A 17,420-nucleotide genomic window follows, 5' to 3' on the forward strand; every position below is an offset into this window, starting at 1 on the left:
TTCTCTTAGAGGCTCACATTCTTTTCCTTTTCATGAAAGAATCGTTACACAATTTACAATTGAATACATTACAACGTTAACTTAATTGTTTATCTGGAAAGCATATGCATTTCTCTTTTTTCGTTTATTACAACCAAGGGAAATCTTTTTTTTTTTGTAAGTGTAGGTAGTGCCTTTCTTTTAAATTTATAATAACCCAAGAGACCAGATACATCGTGCTCGCGGCCTCAACTTGCCCCAAAGGGAAACCAGGTCTGTTGGCCACCTTAGTTTGTTGTATGCATTCCAAAAACAAAATTTAACAAGTCTTTCCATCCTGGCTATATGCACTATACAACTGAAACTACTTAATAAGCTACTAGCATGCATAAAACTGTGAAAGCAAAAAGGTTCTCTGAAGCACATAAGTAATTCGAAAGGATAATTCCTTTCTGATACCAGTACTCAGGTCCATATCCATGGAAGTATCCATTGGTTCTGCCTGCCTTGGAGCTGTATGAGTCATCCGGGACAGCTGCTGATGCATTTCCTCTAGCTTTTTATTCTGCCTTATCATGATCTCATGGAAATTTTTCATTTCCTTTTGCAGGGTTGGCAGGCCATTTGCAATTTCAGCTATTTCCTTCGCCACCTGCTCCAGAGCCTTTGTAAGAAGGCGTTTTAACACCTGGTAGATATAAAGAGTCTGCCTATACAACGTCAACCTTCCTCGCGTATTCCTCGGGTCCCTGATCTCTTCAGCACGCCCTTCTATCTTGGAGTCAGACTGTTGTTCCATCACACTGGCTTCCATACCTTGAATGATTCGATGAATTTCTTCACTCGCGCCTTCCCTATAAGCTCTGGGAGCATCCTGGACTGCTGTCAAAGTGGATCTTCTCCCTCTGCCTTGGTTACTTGGGGCATTTGCTGGCCGGTCCTCTTGATTGAAACAGGCTCCCACGCCCTCTGCCGCGACCCAGGTGCACCATCCTGCTTTTTACTTTAACTTGTTGACAATTTTCATTCACAGAGGTCAGTTTTTGAAGTTTAGCATCACTGTCTTCCTCCTTAGTTTTCTTTGTGGTTATTCCTCTTCTCCTGCTACATTCACCGCCATTTGTTTGGGTGTTGCCATGCTTGTCGTTTTTGGGATGCAATATTTTAAGAAGGCCTTCAGTCATTCGGATCAACTTTTGGGTTGGGGACAAGATTTTCGTATCCCTTCCTTCAGTCTCCCCCTTTACCTTTGCATTGGATTGGTAGATACGACCCCCCAAGTTTCTTCCCAAACTATTGTCATGGCAACAATTCCTCCACTCATCAGGAATCCCTCCCTGATTCTGACCCAGTTGACCCTCCCAAAACATTGCTGAGTGAAAAGTGGACTCACACCAGCCCTTTTCTCCCTCAGAGGCTTCAAATGTAATAAATTTATCCATTATACCAATTATGACAGAGGAAAGGATTGAATGGGTCTCAGAGATAACATACCCGGAATCGCTAACCTCCTTGGAAACTCCTTCCGTTTGCGCTTCGCCCTGCTCTTCTTCCTCCCCGCTTAGTTTACCCTTCCTTCTAAACTTCACCACCTTCATAAAATACCACTCATCTGTCCCTCTCCCTCTTCCACTACCGCCGCCACTACTGCTAATCTCCTTCATTCCACCTCCCCTACTCCAGTTTTTTGAGAATTGCATTGACATGCAACTCATTGCTTTGGCTGGAAGGACGGCTTCGTACGTATGGGTTAGTCCTGCTGTCCTGTCATGATCATAATCCCATCTGCCACCCTCACCTACTTTTTTCCACATCTCGATCGGGGGCCATCTGTGTCTATTTTCTTTGAATCGTGTCTTCGTGATTATCATGGTTTAGAATCATTTTTAACTGCTCTAATTCTGAGTCCTCTGAATGCATAGTCCATATGTTATCCACTGTTCTTCCTTGTTCCTGGCAGCCCCAGTTCGCAAGAAAATCCGATGCTCTGTTACCCTCTCTTCTAACATGCTTAATAATCATGTATTCAAATCTTTTTAGGATAACTTCCAACTCTTGGATTATACTAGTTTCTCTACAACTCTGCGTAACTTTATCCCATGAGGTCCCATTATTAAGTTTTTTTATTACGTGTATGAACATTTCAGACTCCCCTTCCACTTCCAGGTTATTGTATCTGTTTTTTATTTTTATCTTTAGTCCTCGATGTGCTGCCATCAATTCCACTTCATTGTATCTCATGATGGCCCCATTGTCTGAGTAAATCCATTTTGTTCTACCTTTGTCATCCCGAAAGAGACCCCCAATTCCTGTTAGGCCTAGATTTCCTTTGGATGCTCCATCAAAACTTAACTTTATGAATCCAGCCATGGGGCGAGAGAAGTGCATGGTACTGTTTTATCCTATCTTAGGTTCTTTCCACATCTGTGGAGCCACCATCCCTTGATGCAGGTTTAGCCTCTTTAAGATCTAATCTTCTTCCAACATCATTTCCCAGTCTTCTAACATCCAGGTATCTGCAAGAATGGTCTCGTGAATATGACTCAAATTTTTTCCCCAGATTTGGTCTTTTGTCATCTCTTTGTTGTGGAAGGTTCTTCTATTTCTTTCTTTCCAGATCATCCACATATTCATCCCTACTGCTAGACTCCAGGCTCGTCTTACCACCGGGCTAGTGAATTGTCTGCCACCCCATATTTTAATTATTTTCTTAATGCTCTGTTGATCTCTGTGAGTCCTTCCAAAGAGTTTCCTAACCTCTTCCCATTGTTGTTGAGCTTCTTTACATGAGTTCAGGAGGTGTTCCTACGTTTCCTATTCTTGTTTGCATAGATTTCATCTTGGGGGGCCATGTATGCCTCACTTTTGGAGTTGATCCCAAGTCAAGATGCGTCCTTTTCTTACCATCCATAAGAAGTGGGCCACCTTCGGCCACCAATTACTAGTCCATATTTGTTTCCAGTTCACAGTCATATCCTCTGGTTCTCTAGGAGTTAAGAGATGATATGCCTCTTTGATTGAAAAATTTCCTTTTACTGTGTGACCCCATCTCAGTATGTCTGGTCTAGGTCTTATAGGTATTCTCCTTGTTTGCATTTCCTTCTGATATAATTCCCTTTGTTCTCCAGCAACTTGATCCATCCATTCTTCCGGACTCTTCCAGCTTCTCCATACTTCATCTTGGCTCCCTTCCTTCCAGAAGTCCCTTACAAGATTCATTCCATCCTCAACTGCCTTTTGGCATATCTCCCTTAAAGCTTGAAGTCTGCTCAGTCTTTCTCTTTGCTGCTAGGCTTCCTCCCAAAACCTGGTAGAGATTCCATCCCTAATTTCCCAAAAAGCATGTTTGGTTATTATTTCTTTGTTTAGACTGGCTAGATTCCAAATTTTCGACACTTTCGGGGTATCCCTTATTCTTAATATTTCCTCTGTTGTTGTTGGCATATTATATTTTTTTGTTGATATTCTTTTCCATAGGTCATTTCCTCCATTCATCCAGCACCACATAAGTTTAGCACCCATTGCTTGATTCTGAATATAAGGATCTCTAAGGCCTAATCCTCCCTCATTCTTTCTTTTCACCAAGTCCTTCCAAGATACTAGAGACCATTTCCTTTGATCCTTCTGTCCTCCCCAAATAAATTTTTTAAAAATCTCTACCATCTTTGTGCACGCTCCTTTAGGGGCTACCATTGTCGATAGTTGGTATATAGGGATCGATTGAAGGACTGTCTTAACTAAAACAACTTTACCAGCAAAATTCAAAGTTCTGAAAACCAAGTGGCTAGCTTTCTAGCAATATTCTCAATGGTTTGTTGCCAATTCGACAACCTTAGTGGGTTCAGGGCTAACAACGTTCCTATATATCTTGTTGGGAGATCTCCTAATCGAAATCCAAGTGTTCTTGTTAAAAAAAATTGATATTTTCAGCAGTGTTGAAAAAATAAGTACAGGACTTGTCATTGTTAATTTGCATGCCAGAAGCTGTCATAAAAAGTTCTAGAATTTCTTTGATTCTGCGGGTTTCTCTAAGGGACATAGAACAAAATAGCATAATGTCATCTACGAATTGTTGGTGAGAAATAGTAAGGTTGTTACCCCATATTTGGATTCCTTTTAGCTTTCTTTCTCTTACTTCTTTTTTGATGTACCTTCCTAGGCCTTCTACAGCTATAATGAATAGGAAAGGGGACAATGGATCACCCTGTCTAAGTCCTCTAGACACTTTAAAAGGCTGGGAAGGGGTTCCATTCAAAAGGATGGAGAAAATGGTTGAGGAGATTATAGTAGAGATAAATTCAATCCATCTATTGCAAAAACCGAAGGCCCTTAAAACTTCTTTCAGATAATTCCAATTTAGATGGTCATAGGCTTTGGAGAGGTCAAGTTTAATCGTCATACCTACTTCCTTTTTGACTTTCAGAGAATGCACTACTTCTTGGGAGACCACCAGTCCATCCAGGATTTTCCGGACTTCAATGAAACCTGTTTGTTCCGAGGAGATACTGCTAGACAAAATAGGCTTAAGTCTTTTAGCCATTAAAGTAGCTATTATCTTATATATAACATTACAAAGGGAAATGGGTCTAAAGCCATGGGGAACTTCAGACTTAGTTACTTTAGTAATCATAGATAAGAGGGTTGATTTTAATCCTGTACTTACCTTCTGGTTTCTTCTTGATTCTTCCACCACGTCCAGTATGGCTTGAACCAAGAAATCCCATCCTGCTTGATAGAATTCCACTGTGAATCCGTCAGGACTAGGGGCATTATTCTTTTTCATCCCTTTTACTACCTCTTCTACTTCCTCCAAGGTGGCTACCCTCATCAGGGCTAGGTTTTGGTCTCTAGTAATCCTACTTGGGATCTCTTTACATATTCTTTCAGTAGCTTCTCCACGGTCTACATTGGGTTCCGTGAGGAGATCTTTGAAATGATTCACCAAAACTTTTTCTATTTCCTCATGCTATGTAACTCGTGTCCCTGCTTCATCTTTTGTAGAAAAGATTCTCTTTCGATGCCTTCTATGGATCATTGCTTGGTGGAAGAACTTTGTATTCCTTTCCCCTTATCTTAACCAATTTACTCTAGATTTCTACCTCCACAAGATCTCTTCTTGTTTCCACCTTTCTTCCATTTGTCCTATCTAGATCCCTTCCTCTCTGGCTAGGTCATCACTTCTACCCAGTGTAATGATTTCTTGTTGGATTTGCTTCATCTTCTATTCTATAAGCTACTGATCTTTAAGTATGTGTCTGATTCCTCTTTGCTCCATTTCTTGATATTTCGTTTCATTTCTTTTAGTTTCAGCTGAAATGTCTACATTCTGTTTCTTCCTTTTTGTTGACTTTGCTTCCACCATTCTTCTACTTTCTTCATGAAATTTTTATCCCTGAGCCAGAAGGCTTCGAACCTAAAGGCCTTTCTCTTGGGACTGGCTATAATGTCAAGTTATGCTTTGATCGACCAATGGTCTGATCCCATTGCAGGAAGAATTGTTTCTTCGATGAAAATATCCCAATTTATAATATGTTCTGACATTAAGAATCTATCTAGTTTGGAAGCAATCTGGTGTCTACCTCCCCTTCTGTTGTTCCATGTATAGATTCCATTTTTTGTATGTATGTCTACTAGCCTTTGATCTACTATCCAATCTCCAAAGGCTTCCATGTCTGCCTCTATTCTTCTGAGCCCACCCTTTTTTTCATTTGTTGATTTTATCATATTAAAATCACCTCCCACTATCCAAGGAGAGGTTGGATGGAAGGACCGGATAATTGCTAGGTTCTGAAGGAAAATGCTATGATCACTTTGTATATGAGGTCCATATACATTGGATAAGAGGATCCATTCTTGAGAACCTATAATTCTAAATCCTCCTGAGAGGATGCGAGGTATATTGATCCAGTCTTCAAATTGGACTTCCTCTGGGTTCCATAGGATTGCTACTCCTCCTGCACTACCTGCGACATCTTGACCAATGATCTTGTAATGCGGCTTGAAATTGCTCATAACTTCTTTTAGTTTTCTTTCCTGTGATTTTGTTTCTTGGATTAGAATTATATTTGGTTTATCTCTTTTGAGTCTCTCTTTTAGATATCTTTGTTTTCCCTTACTGTTCAGCCCTATGATATTCCAGGTTGTGATGATCACTTCAATAGTTTGAGCGGTTGTTGGAATACCTCTGACAATGGCACAACTCTTCCTAAATTCACAAGCATGTCTCCCACCATTTGGATTGTCTCACTCATAAGTCTCCCACCTATTTTCCTTCCTCCCTTCCCTATGGGTCCTGTTTCTAAGTTTTGATTTCCTTGTGTTCCAAGTTGCTCTAGTTGCTTTGCTATCACTGTCCCTCGTATTTCTTTGTATCTTTGGAACATATCTTTATAGAGTTGTTTCTGGTCATCTGGTATGAACCTTTCATCTAGATGCTTCCATTCTTGTAAGAGTTTCTTCATGACCTGTTCCTCTTCTCCTTCTTGTTCCTGCTAAGGATCTATTTCCATTTGAATATGTTCTTGAGACCGATCTCACTTCTCTCCCTCTTTTTCCAATTCCATATTATTTGGATCCTTATTTTCCTTTTTATTTTCTTTCAGGATCTCCCCTATTTCATCTTCCCCTTCTTCACCTTCCGCTTCCATTTCTAATTCACGTAGAACCTCAAATTTGTTTTGGCTTCTCTGAGTTCTTTCTGGGTGAGAGGGGTTTAGTTTGGTTTTTCCCTTTTGGGGTCTTCTTCTTCTTAGTACTTTTGTAAACCCTACCCTATTTCCTTCGTTAGTCCTCCTCTCCTGCTCTGTACTTCCCTTTCCATCCCCCTGATATGTTGGTGTATTAACTTCATTCATCGGGCAATATTTAAATAGATGGCCATATTCATGGTACCATCTACATCTGAAAGGGATGTTTTCGTAATCGACTGGCTGTTGCCAGACCTCGTCATGATATTCTATTTCAATATGATCCGGTAGCGGTTATGTGATATTCATGTAGACACAAATCCTGGCATACGATGTATATCTGCCTCTCTTGATGGTTTCGGCTACCTTCGCAAAGGTGCCTATTGAATTCCCAATTCCTTCTAGAATCTTTGGATCCCAGAACTCTATCAGGAGCCCAAATAATTTGACCCAAACTGGTGCAGCTAGCATTTTTTCTTTTTTCGGATTATAGCATTCTTCCCATTGCCTCATAAAGAGCCCTGCGTTGTTGAAGAAGTATGGACCCTCTTCGAAGATCCTCTCTTTATCCTTTAGGTTTGCAAATATTACTGTGAAGAAACCTTTTTCCCCCAATTTAAGATCTATATGCCCTTTGGGCTTCCACCTCTATTGTATCCATTTCATCAGATCTTTCTCAGATGGCCATGTTCCTAAAAACTTGAAAATGTGTGCATGGTCTTTCATATATCCCCTGTACTCCTCTAATTTATTATGTGGAATGAAAAACCTGGGTTTTTTTGCTGCCCGCGGTAGACATTTGTTCCCTGTCCTAGCTTGCCCTACCGCTCCCATTACCAGTGCGTCCTTGCTGTGGTTCCCAGATCTTCCATTTTCTCTGTTTCGGCTTGATTCTCCTACTGTAATCTCCTTGTAGGAGGGGATCTCTCCACCCCCCCTCGTATCAGTCATTTTCCTCCGAGATAATCCTGTTCTCATATCCTTCTTCCCTTAGTTAATTTGTTGTTGTGTTGATCTGTGATTCTGCAGGTGGGTACGGGATCCCCTGCACCCTCACCAGGAGTAGGTCTTCCCGGGGTCTTATGATCCCAAACCCTAACCCTAATCTCCCATCGCCTTTCTCAGCCCATCTCCGCTTCCAACCATCCCATAATCCACAACCAAGGAAAATATTTAAGATTATGACAACCGACCTTATTTTCTGGTTAGGGCTCCTACTACAAAATGTGTGAGGTTTAATTACAACTACATATCGAGGAGACCCCTTTATTTTTCGTGGAATCCAAAAATGTCAACATATCCTTATAAGGACAACAAATTAAGTAATAGTTTAAAATTGAATTCGCAAAAAGGTTAATCACTTGATTGTAGAGATTAATAATTTTGAACAAATGAAAGAAAAATAATAATGATGAAAGGATACACACACACATAGAACCGCAACTGGGCGAGTCTCATACTCGCTGCTACCACTATAATTCCTAGGTAAACAAGGTCACCCTAAGCACGTGGCCAAAACCATGGGTAAAATTAGGGGATTTGAACTTAGAATATCAAGGTACATAACACTTCATTATTACTAAAATCATCAATTGAGTTATCCTAAAGCGTTGAAGGAAGGAACTATATTAATATAATGTTTATAATCATACACATCTAAAATGAAAACTATAAATTTGTATTTTTTTTGTTGTGATATTCTTGAAAGTTGTAAGAAACAAGTCCTACCCATTGTAAAATATTTGATAGTTAGTAATTAAATGTAAAAAAAAATTTCTACCTTTTTTAAACGAGTAATTTCTTTTTAGTTTTTTATAAGTATTAATATATTAGATATTTTATATAATGAGGTGTTAGATATATCTATGTAGATAGGCATGTCATTTCATAATAGGCCTTCCAAAATTTAGTTTAATTATTAGTAATTATAAAGTGGATGGTGGAGATTTAACTTCCATGGAATATGTGTGAATATTCATAGTAGTATACACTAATCAACAATTAAGATTTATCTCCAATATATTTGTGCTCTTCTAATTAATTTATCTAATATTAATTAATTAAGGAAAATGTCATATCAACACATGTCATATTTGTTATGTAGTATTGATAATCCTTGGTATTGGCCCATGTTATTGTAACAAAATCTATTTACAGGTTTTCAATTTCCATGCTAAAGTGGGGGTGAATCTCCACCACTAAGAACATTATTTAAATCAAATACTATTCATTCTTATAATTTATAATAATAATAATAATTTAAAATAACCCTTAATTGGGGTGTTGGAACTTGTGTCAATGGATCCTACCACTTCAACTCCTCACATAACATTTACGGGGGTTTGGCATGGCCATCCCACCCCATGAATTCACACATGAAAATGGATATTCATTCCTTTCACAAGCATATGGAAACACATTCTCCACTTGAGGGGTTGGCATGGCCATTCAACCCCATGTATTCACACAGGCAAATGGATATTCATTCCTTTCACAAGCATATGAAAACACATTCTCCACTTGAGCACTCTAGGTGACACATTTATCTGGTGTCCCTCTGACATCCCTTTGCCACATGGCGGACAATTCCCCCATAGAGCATGCTTTGTGGGGTTTCACCTCAACTAGCACAAATCATTGTTGTGTGGTATGTTAAGTGTTTCATCTTTAGTTTAGAGGATGGATTATTCCCATGACAAAGGTTTTATTCAAATGGTAATTAAGGGAGGTCCTAACCACAGGGACCGTGACCTCCAACGCATGCATCAATTATCGAGTAGTTGTGACGGGATAATGAAAAGGAAAAAAAGTGGAGGTGACCTCGCGGACACTCATGGAAACTAGGGTGGTTGTTCAAGCAGGGAGAGTGGCAGCATGCAATAGTTGACCCTTGTTATGAGGCTTATGATGCAAATTTAAGCTCGGTGGGCTGACCAAGCTCGTTATGACTCACATGTTTTTATTATGACACCTCCAAAAAAAAATGTGAGGTTTGACCAGCATGACTTAATTTCTGAAAGATTGGCCTGGTTTCTAGACAGACCAAAGAGTGAACAAATTTTTCTATGTAACCCTAGTGACATAAAAAAAATGATTTTGATAGTATTGAAAAGCATAGTAAAAGCACATTTGGTCCAGGTGACATGCGAACAAGATTGGCACTAACATAAGGCTTTTTGAGGAACTATATTCTACTAAAATGCAACAACTAATAAACGTTCTAAGCTAAAGAAAAATATAAATACAGAAAGGGTACCTAAGCTACTGGGGTTGGGCCCAAACCCAAGCACCTCAGCCCTCTGAACTAACTCAGTGATGGATCAATAAGAAACTTTACATTATCATTGCAGAAATGTCAAATACATCACATAATAAGTCAAAAATAACAGTCACGGGTTGTTGAGCTTAATAGCTTCTTAGCTGCATTGGCACTAACATAAGGCCTTTTGAGGAATTATATTCTACTAAAATGCAACAACTAATAAACGTTCTAAGCTAAAGAAAATATCAATACAAAAAGGGGACCTAAGCTACTGGGGTTGGGCCCAAACCCAAGCACCTCAGCCCTCTGAACTAACTCAGTGATGGATCAATGAAAAACTTTTCATTATCATTGCAGAAATGTCAAATACATCACATAACAAGTCAAAAATAACAGTCACAGGTTGTTGAGCTTAATAGCTTCTTAGCTGCAACCGGAATTCAAATCCTAATGAGTTCCTTGGATTTTTATTTATACAAAATCATAGATACCAACAAATCCATAGAAAATAGAGGTGTTTGTCTCCCAAAACTCTAGAAAGGTAGATCTAGATCCTTCTTGAACTGCACTGGTTTTACTGCCAATGTCCTCGTCTTACTTGGCTGCCAATGACTCCGAGTTGATGAGAGACAAATTGGTGATATTGGTTGATTGAAGGAGTTATTAAGATAGACAACCTCATAGAATATCTCCATGTTATCTACTCTGAGCTCTTGCATTGAAATTATCTCAAAATTGTCCCAGTTCCTGCATTTAAACTATGTTAGGCCACATGACATAATAACACATCTTGTATCCTCCTCACTAAGCATAATATAACAAAAATTGTAAATAAATGTGAGAAAGATATAATTGTAAAGATGGAGGATGGAATTATGACACTTTTGAATCAAGCTTCAATTTTGGTGAATCCCAAATCAGTGAGACAACTATCGATCCTAGTGTACCAATCACGGGGTTGTTTCTTAAGACTCTACACTGCTCACTTGAGTCTACAAACATGAGTCTCCTAATAAAAATTCTTGAAGCCTTCGGGTTCATATATATACACATCCTCCTCAATAACTCCATTGAGGAATGTTGTTTTTACATCCATCTGGTGGATCTTCCACCCCATATGTGCAACCAGAGCAAGAATTGATCTAACGCATGAGCACCTTGCTAGAGGAGAAAAGGTCCCCTCATAGACAATCCCCTCAACTTGAGAGTACCCTTCTCCACCAATATGGCCTTGTACTTCTCTATGATTATGTCTCCTTCATGCTTTACCTTGAACATTCACCTCAAACCCACAACTGATTTATGTACTAGTCTTGGTACCACTTCACAAAAATTGTTCTTTTCAATGGATTCATATTTCTCAACCATTGCATCAACCCATACAGGTTTCTCTACTACTTTGATGAAAGATGATGGCTCAGTCTCCACAAGATCATTCATTATAGACATGTAGCCAGTGTACTAATGTGGTGACCCTCTCTACCTACATTGATTTGAAGGAGCACACACATTCTCCCTCGCATGCTGCACAAGTCTCTCAGCTTGCCTAGTCCTTTTTCTGCATTCTCTAGAAGGTTCTTCTTGAGTGGTTATTTTCTCTCTTTTATCCTCAACCTACGACTACTCCACAACTTCTTGAGGTTCCTCCTCTGAAGCTAAAATATCCTCTTCGAGTTCGATCTAAAGCTCCCTCTCAAGAGAACATTGCATCAGTTTATCTTCATTAAATTTTACATCCCTTCTCACAACTATCATTCTGAGGGATGGAAAGTACACACTATTGTTGTGGGGAGTTTATGTGTCAAACACAAATACCACTAATTCTGCTATCAACTCTAGCTTCTTCCTATATTCTTTGGAGATATGGCAGTAAATAGAGGCTCCAAAAATCCTGAAGTATGACACATCTGACTTTCTCTCTGAGAACACCTCCTCTGGTGTAATCATGCCCAAAACCCGATGAGGACTCTAGTTCTACAAATATACCGCTCTCTTGCATGCCTCATCCCACAAATGTATAAGTAGGCCTTGATCATGCAATATCGCCCTTGTTGCTCCCATAATGTTACAATTATTTATCTCAGCCACACTATTTTTTTGTCGATTGTGGGGCGATATCAACTCTCATCGAATACCTTGTTTTGCACATAAATTTTTAAATTCAGTTGACACGTAATAACCTCCATTTTTACTCCTAAGAACCTTCACCTTCTTTCTTGTTTCGTTCTCAACAAGTTCCTTGAATTCTGTGAACTTGGAGAATGTCTCATCCTTCTTTCGCATGAAGAAGATCCAACACTTTCGTGGGAAGTCATCAATACAAATGAAAATATATTTGTGCTTGGAAATAGAGTATGTCAAGAAAGGTCCATAGACATCGTAGTGGATCCTTTCTAGCATTGTATGTGCTTTTTTATCCCGACCATGGAATGTGGATTTTGTGTGCTTCTCGTTAGTACATCCTTTGCATACATCATGCTGCTAAATTTATCCTTTTGGGGAGGGTTGTGATTATATGTTGCATGATATTCAAAGCACCATGATGTAAATGGTCGAGTCTTATATGCCAAATTTCATTTACATCATGACTCTACAACTTCTCTACATTTGTGTTCAATGTAGCAAAATCATGTACATCTAGTTTGTATAGGTTCTTCACATGAAGCTAAAGCTTCACCTGATGCTCCTTCTAAGATATTCTTTCTTGTATTCTTGTGTGGACACATCGTGGAATATTTCTAGAATTCAAGGAAATGGAAGCATTTAATTTTTGACAAATATTTATTCTTTCCCACTTGAATGGATTCTCATTTAGATTGGGATTTCTTCCATTTTCCCTTATTTTGTTGTCTAGCCAATGTAAAGTTTTCTTCATCCTCACCCTTGGATGAATTCCCATCTTTGGTATTCTGCCTTATTTCCTCCTCTACCAAATTAGACTATAAGCACTCCCAATTCGGTAGTTTCTCCCGCTCATTCACCGAATCTTGATAGCTATGCAAAATCTTGGGAAGGCCTAGAAGGGCTAGGATTACCAAGTCATCTTCAGGGACAGTGACATCGACCTCTCCCAGATCATCATAAAATGGTGTGGACCTAATCAGATATTGTTGTATAGTGTCATTCTTTTACATCTTGCTACTTCCAAGTTTATCCTTGAACGCGAGCTTCTTATGGTCACTACTATTCTCAACCAATTCTATCATTTCTTTCCACATCGCGAACAAAGTTTATTTTCCTTGGAGATTCGAGACAATATGACCCTGTACGCCTTACAATATTATTCTCCTCGCCTTGGCTACATCTTTCTTCCACTGTACAAGGTCCTGGAAATCGGTTGTTGGTGGTCTTAGAATATCTCTCTTGAAGTATTCAAGCAATCCCTTGTCATCCAATACTTCTTCCATGCAGACCTTTCAAGAAACAAAATTTGCGGTTCGTTCCAAGGCATATTCTAGCCTCAGTCTATTGAAGGTCATATTCTCATTTATGATGAAATCCTACTACACTGATCTTCAAATTCAAACCTCTGAGAAACAACTTCAAATTTCCTACTCTAATGTGAATCCATCTCTGATACCATGTATAAATTATGGTGTAGATTTGCAACTTCTCATGAAGCATTTATTAAAATCATAAGTCATAAACCTACTCTACTAGTCCATGGAAATTAATTTGCATTTTAGAGAAAAACTTCTGAGACATGCAAGAATGAATATGGCACATGCAACAAGTACTTTTATCTTGGGAAATCAATCTGCAAAAAAACCCAATTCCTTCTTGCATTAATCAAATGAATAGAGATGTATTACAATTTATTTTCTCAACTGAGCACATCCTGCAAGTGCATAACCTATCTCTGTTCTCACTAAAGGCCTCTAACCCAAAATTACTAAAATTTCCCCTCTTCTTGAGCTCTTATTTCCTTGCATTGTTCATTGAGGAATTAGCCCCTATTATTTACAAAATTACTCTAATTTAATTTGCAATTCGTTAGGATGATCATTTGAATGCATGCAACACTTATAGACTCAAGAGTGGTCTACAACTGCTAGTAAACTACGTTGGAATATCTACCTCAACTGGGTAGCTTAAATTCTCTACATGCACTAGCAATTTTTAGATGATTGATCAGGTAACTGGATGATCACTAAGTTTGACTGAAGTCCCACTCCTTCACTGACCCTCCAAAAGTTGCTCCAAAAGTTGGAACTAGTTTAACTGGAAAGAACATGAGACAACTAGCCTTGACTGGTACAATTTAGCAATCACACATGTTGAACTGAACTCTAACTCCTTCAAATCAAATTTACTAAGCAAAATCGGTGACACAAGCCATGTCACACAAGTTAACATCATCCAAGTTGTCTGTTGATGTGGAAATTCGAATTGTATCAATTTAATCAACGAAAAATAAAATTCAAGATTTATTGGTGCATTTTTCAACATAAATGGGGAATCCAAGGTAATCCACATGATGAAAGAATACTTCTTGAAGGACTATACCCTATGTATAAAGCTAGACTAGAAGAGAGAGGATGGAGTTCTACTAGTGTGTCGCCAATTGTTGTCGCTGCTACAACACCCTCCAAATTTTGTCCTATAATTGAAATTTGGAGCCTTTATTTAATCATGGGAACTATCATTCTTAGTTCTTAGAGTCATTCCATACTTGTGTTCTAAGATTCCAAGTCTCTTTGTGAAGAAATTCCAAGTATCTTCATTTGTTAAGGGAAGTGTCACATTTTGTGAAAGGGAGTTATAGTGCATCTTTAAGTGACAAATTTGGTGTTTTTTCTTGTACTAATGGGTTTTATCTGTCATAGGGATATGCCTTATACTTATTCCCAAAGTACTATGCACATTCTTATTACAGTGGACGCTAGTGTCACATGATGTATATTAAGTGTTACACTTAGAGGTAAGTGTTATTTTGTTTTGTTTCAATGATTTCATATTGATTTTGGCTGTTAGGTGTCTTATTTTCATATGGTTTATCATTTTTAAGTGTGTGATCATGTTCAAGTCATGTTACATATCCAACCGATCCCTCACTTAGTCAAATTCTAAAGCTTTCTTGTATTCGCAACTTGTTTGAACAACAACTCATCTTTCCCTCCTGAACTGCGCATTGCATAGTCTCAAACCCTAGTTAGTTACCCTTGCCTCCTGGAACTATGCATTATGCAGTCATTTCCTTCCAAAACTATGCATTGTGTAATGTCAATGCTCAGTCCCTACCTCTTGCACTTGCTAACTATGCAATATTTTCCCAATCGGGCCTCCATTATGCACTACACATTTTGAGTCAACAGTCATGCCTTATCTTAGTCATTGATTTTCTCAACTGCACAATCAATTAACTTACTTGTTTATCTCAAAAGTATATGCATTTCTCTTTTGTCGTTTATTGCAGCCAAAGAAAATCTTTAAGACCATGGCAATCGACCTTATTTCCTCATTACTTCTCATACTCCAAAATGTGTGAGGTCTAATTAGGAGTTCATATCGGGGAGACCCCTTTATTGTTGATGGCATCCAACAACATCAACATATCCTTATAAGGATAACAAATTAAGTTATAGTTTAAAATTAAATTTTCAAAAACATTAATCACATGATTGTAGAGATTAATAATTGTGATGAAATGAAAGAAAAATAATGTATATATATATATATATATATATATATATATATATATATATATATATATATATATATATATATATATATATATATATATATATATATATATATATATCCGCAACTTGGCCAGTCTCATACTCGCTTGACATGGCATCAATTATGATATATACTACTATAATCCCTAGGTAAACCACGTCATGAGCACGACCACAACCATGGGTAAAATTAGGGGATTTGGACGTAGAATCTCATGGTACATAACACTTCATTATCAGTAAAATCAGCAATTGAGCTATCTTAAGCGCTAATGGAAGGAACTATATTAATACAATATTTATAATTATACACATGTAAAATGAAAAGTATAAATTTATCAATTTTCTTTCGCGATATTCTTGAAAGTTGTAAGGAACAATTCCTAGCCATTGTAAAATATTGTAAAATATTTGATAGTTAGTAATTTAATGTAAAAATAATTTCTACCTTTTTTAAAAGAATAATTTCTTTTTAGTTTTTTATAAGTATTAATATATTAGATATTTTATATAAGGAGGTGTTTGATAGCCATTTCACAGTAGGCCTTCCAAAATTTAATTTATATATATATATATATATATATATATATATATATATAATAATTATTAGGTGGATGGTGGAGATTCAACCTCGAGAATATGTCTCAATATTCATAGTAGTATACATTAATCAATCGTTAAGATTTATCTCCAAGATATTTATAATCTTTTAATTAATTTACATCATATTTATTAATTACGGAAAATGTCATAGTTGGTATTCCTATAAAATCATGTTTCCACATGTGGGAAAATTACCTGAGAGAGCATGCTTTGTGGGGCTTCACGTCACCTAGCATAGATTTTTTTTTGTCTATTATATTAAGTATTTCACGTCAAGTAGGACAGATTATTCTCATTACAAAGTTTTTATGAAAATTGTAATTCAAGGAGGTCATAACCCCACAGATCATGACCTCCAATGCATGCATCGATTGTCTCATTGCTGTGAATGGAGAAGGAAAAGAAAAAAATGGAGCTTACCTCTAGGACACTCGTGGAAACATCCAATTGTTCACCCTTGTTATGATGCAAATTAAAGGCTAGGTTATTCATACCATGTTCAATACCTACGGTTTTATCAACTCTTTCAATTGTCTAGCTTCTATTTTGGGGTTGTTTGCATATAGTTTTCATAGTGCAGTGGTTGTGTTACTAGTTTTTGTATTATTGTTTCTTTGTGCATATGAGACCCTCTAGAGTCATTTCCTCTTTTTCCATATGATCTTCAACCTCTCAAGAAGCTACTTTGGACTCCCATGGTAAATAATGTTTTCTTTGGCTTTACTTTTATTCTATTCTCTATTTTCAGACCTGATCAGTTTAGTTTTTCTTAGGGGGTGTCTTCACTTTGTTTCCTACTACTTGGAATATCATTCCCCAACAAAGGATATTTTTTCATTGAGGGTTTGGTCAGAATCCCAAGGAGAAAATGCAGAGGAAATTGGTTAACATGAAACCGTGAACACTAACCACCACAAATCCTACTTTGAGTCTGAAATTCAAGCTGAAGTAGCCAACTAGGTTTTTGATCCTAGACATACTATGGGAAGACAAAGTTATTATATGAACACCATTACCCTCGAGTGGTAAATGAAGACACTCTTGAACAAGGTCGTTAAGAAAAAAGGGAAGACCATAATGACATTCTTTTGCTGAATGAAATTCAAAGAGTTTAATGCCATGAGTATTCTTGTCCTGCTAGTTACCTCACATAAAAGACGATCTCTAATGTGGTTTTAAACTTCCAAATCCAACCATTTCTATGCTTAA

Source organism: Pinus tabuliformis, chromosome 7, assembly GCF_031772625.1.
Source record: "Pinus tabuliformis cultivar Carrire ecotype Pingquan chromosome 7, CPIR1, whole genome shotgun sequence".
Taxonomy (NCBI): domain Eukaryota; kingdom Viridiplantae; phylum Streptophyta; class Pinopsida; order Pinales; family Pinaceae; genus Pinus; species Pinus tabuliformis.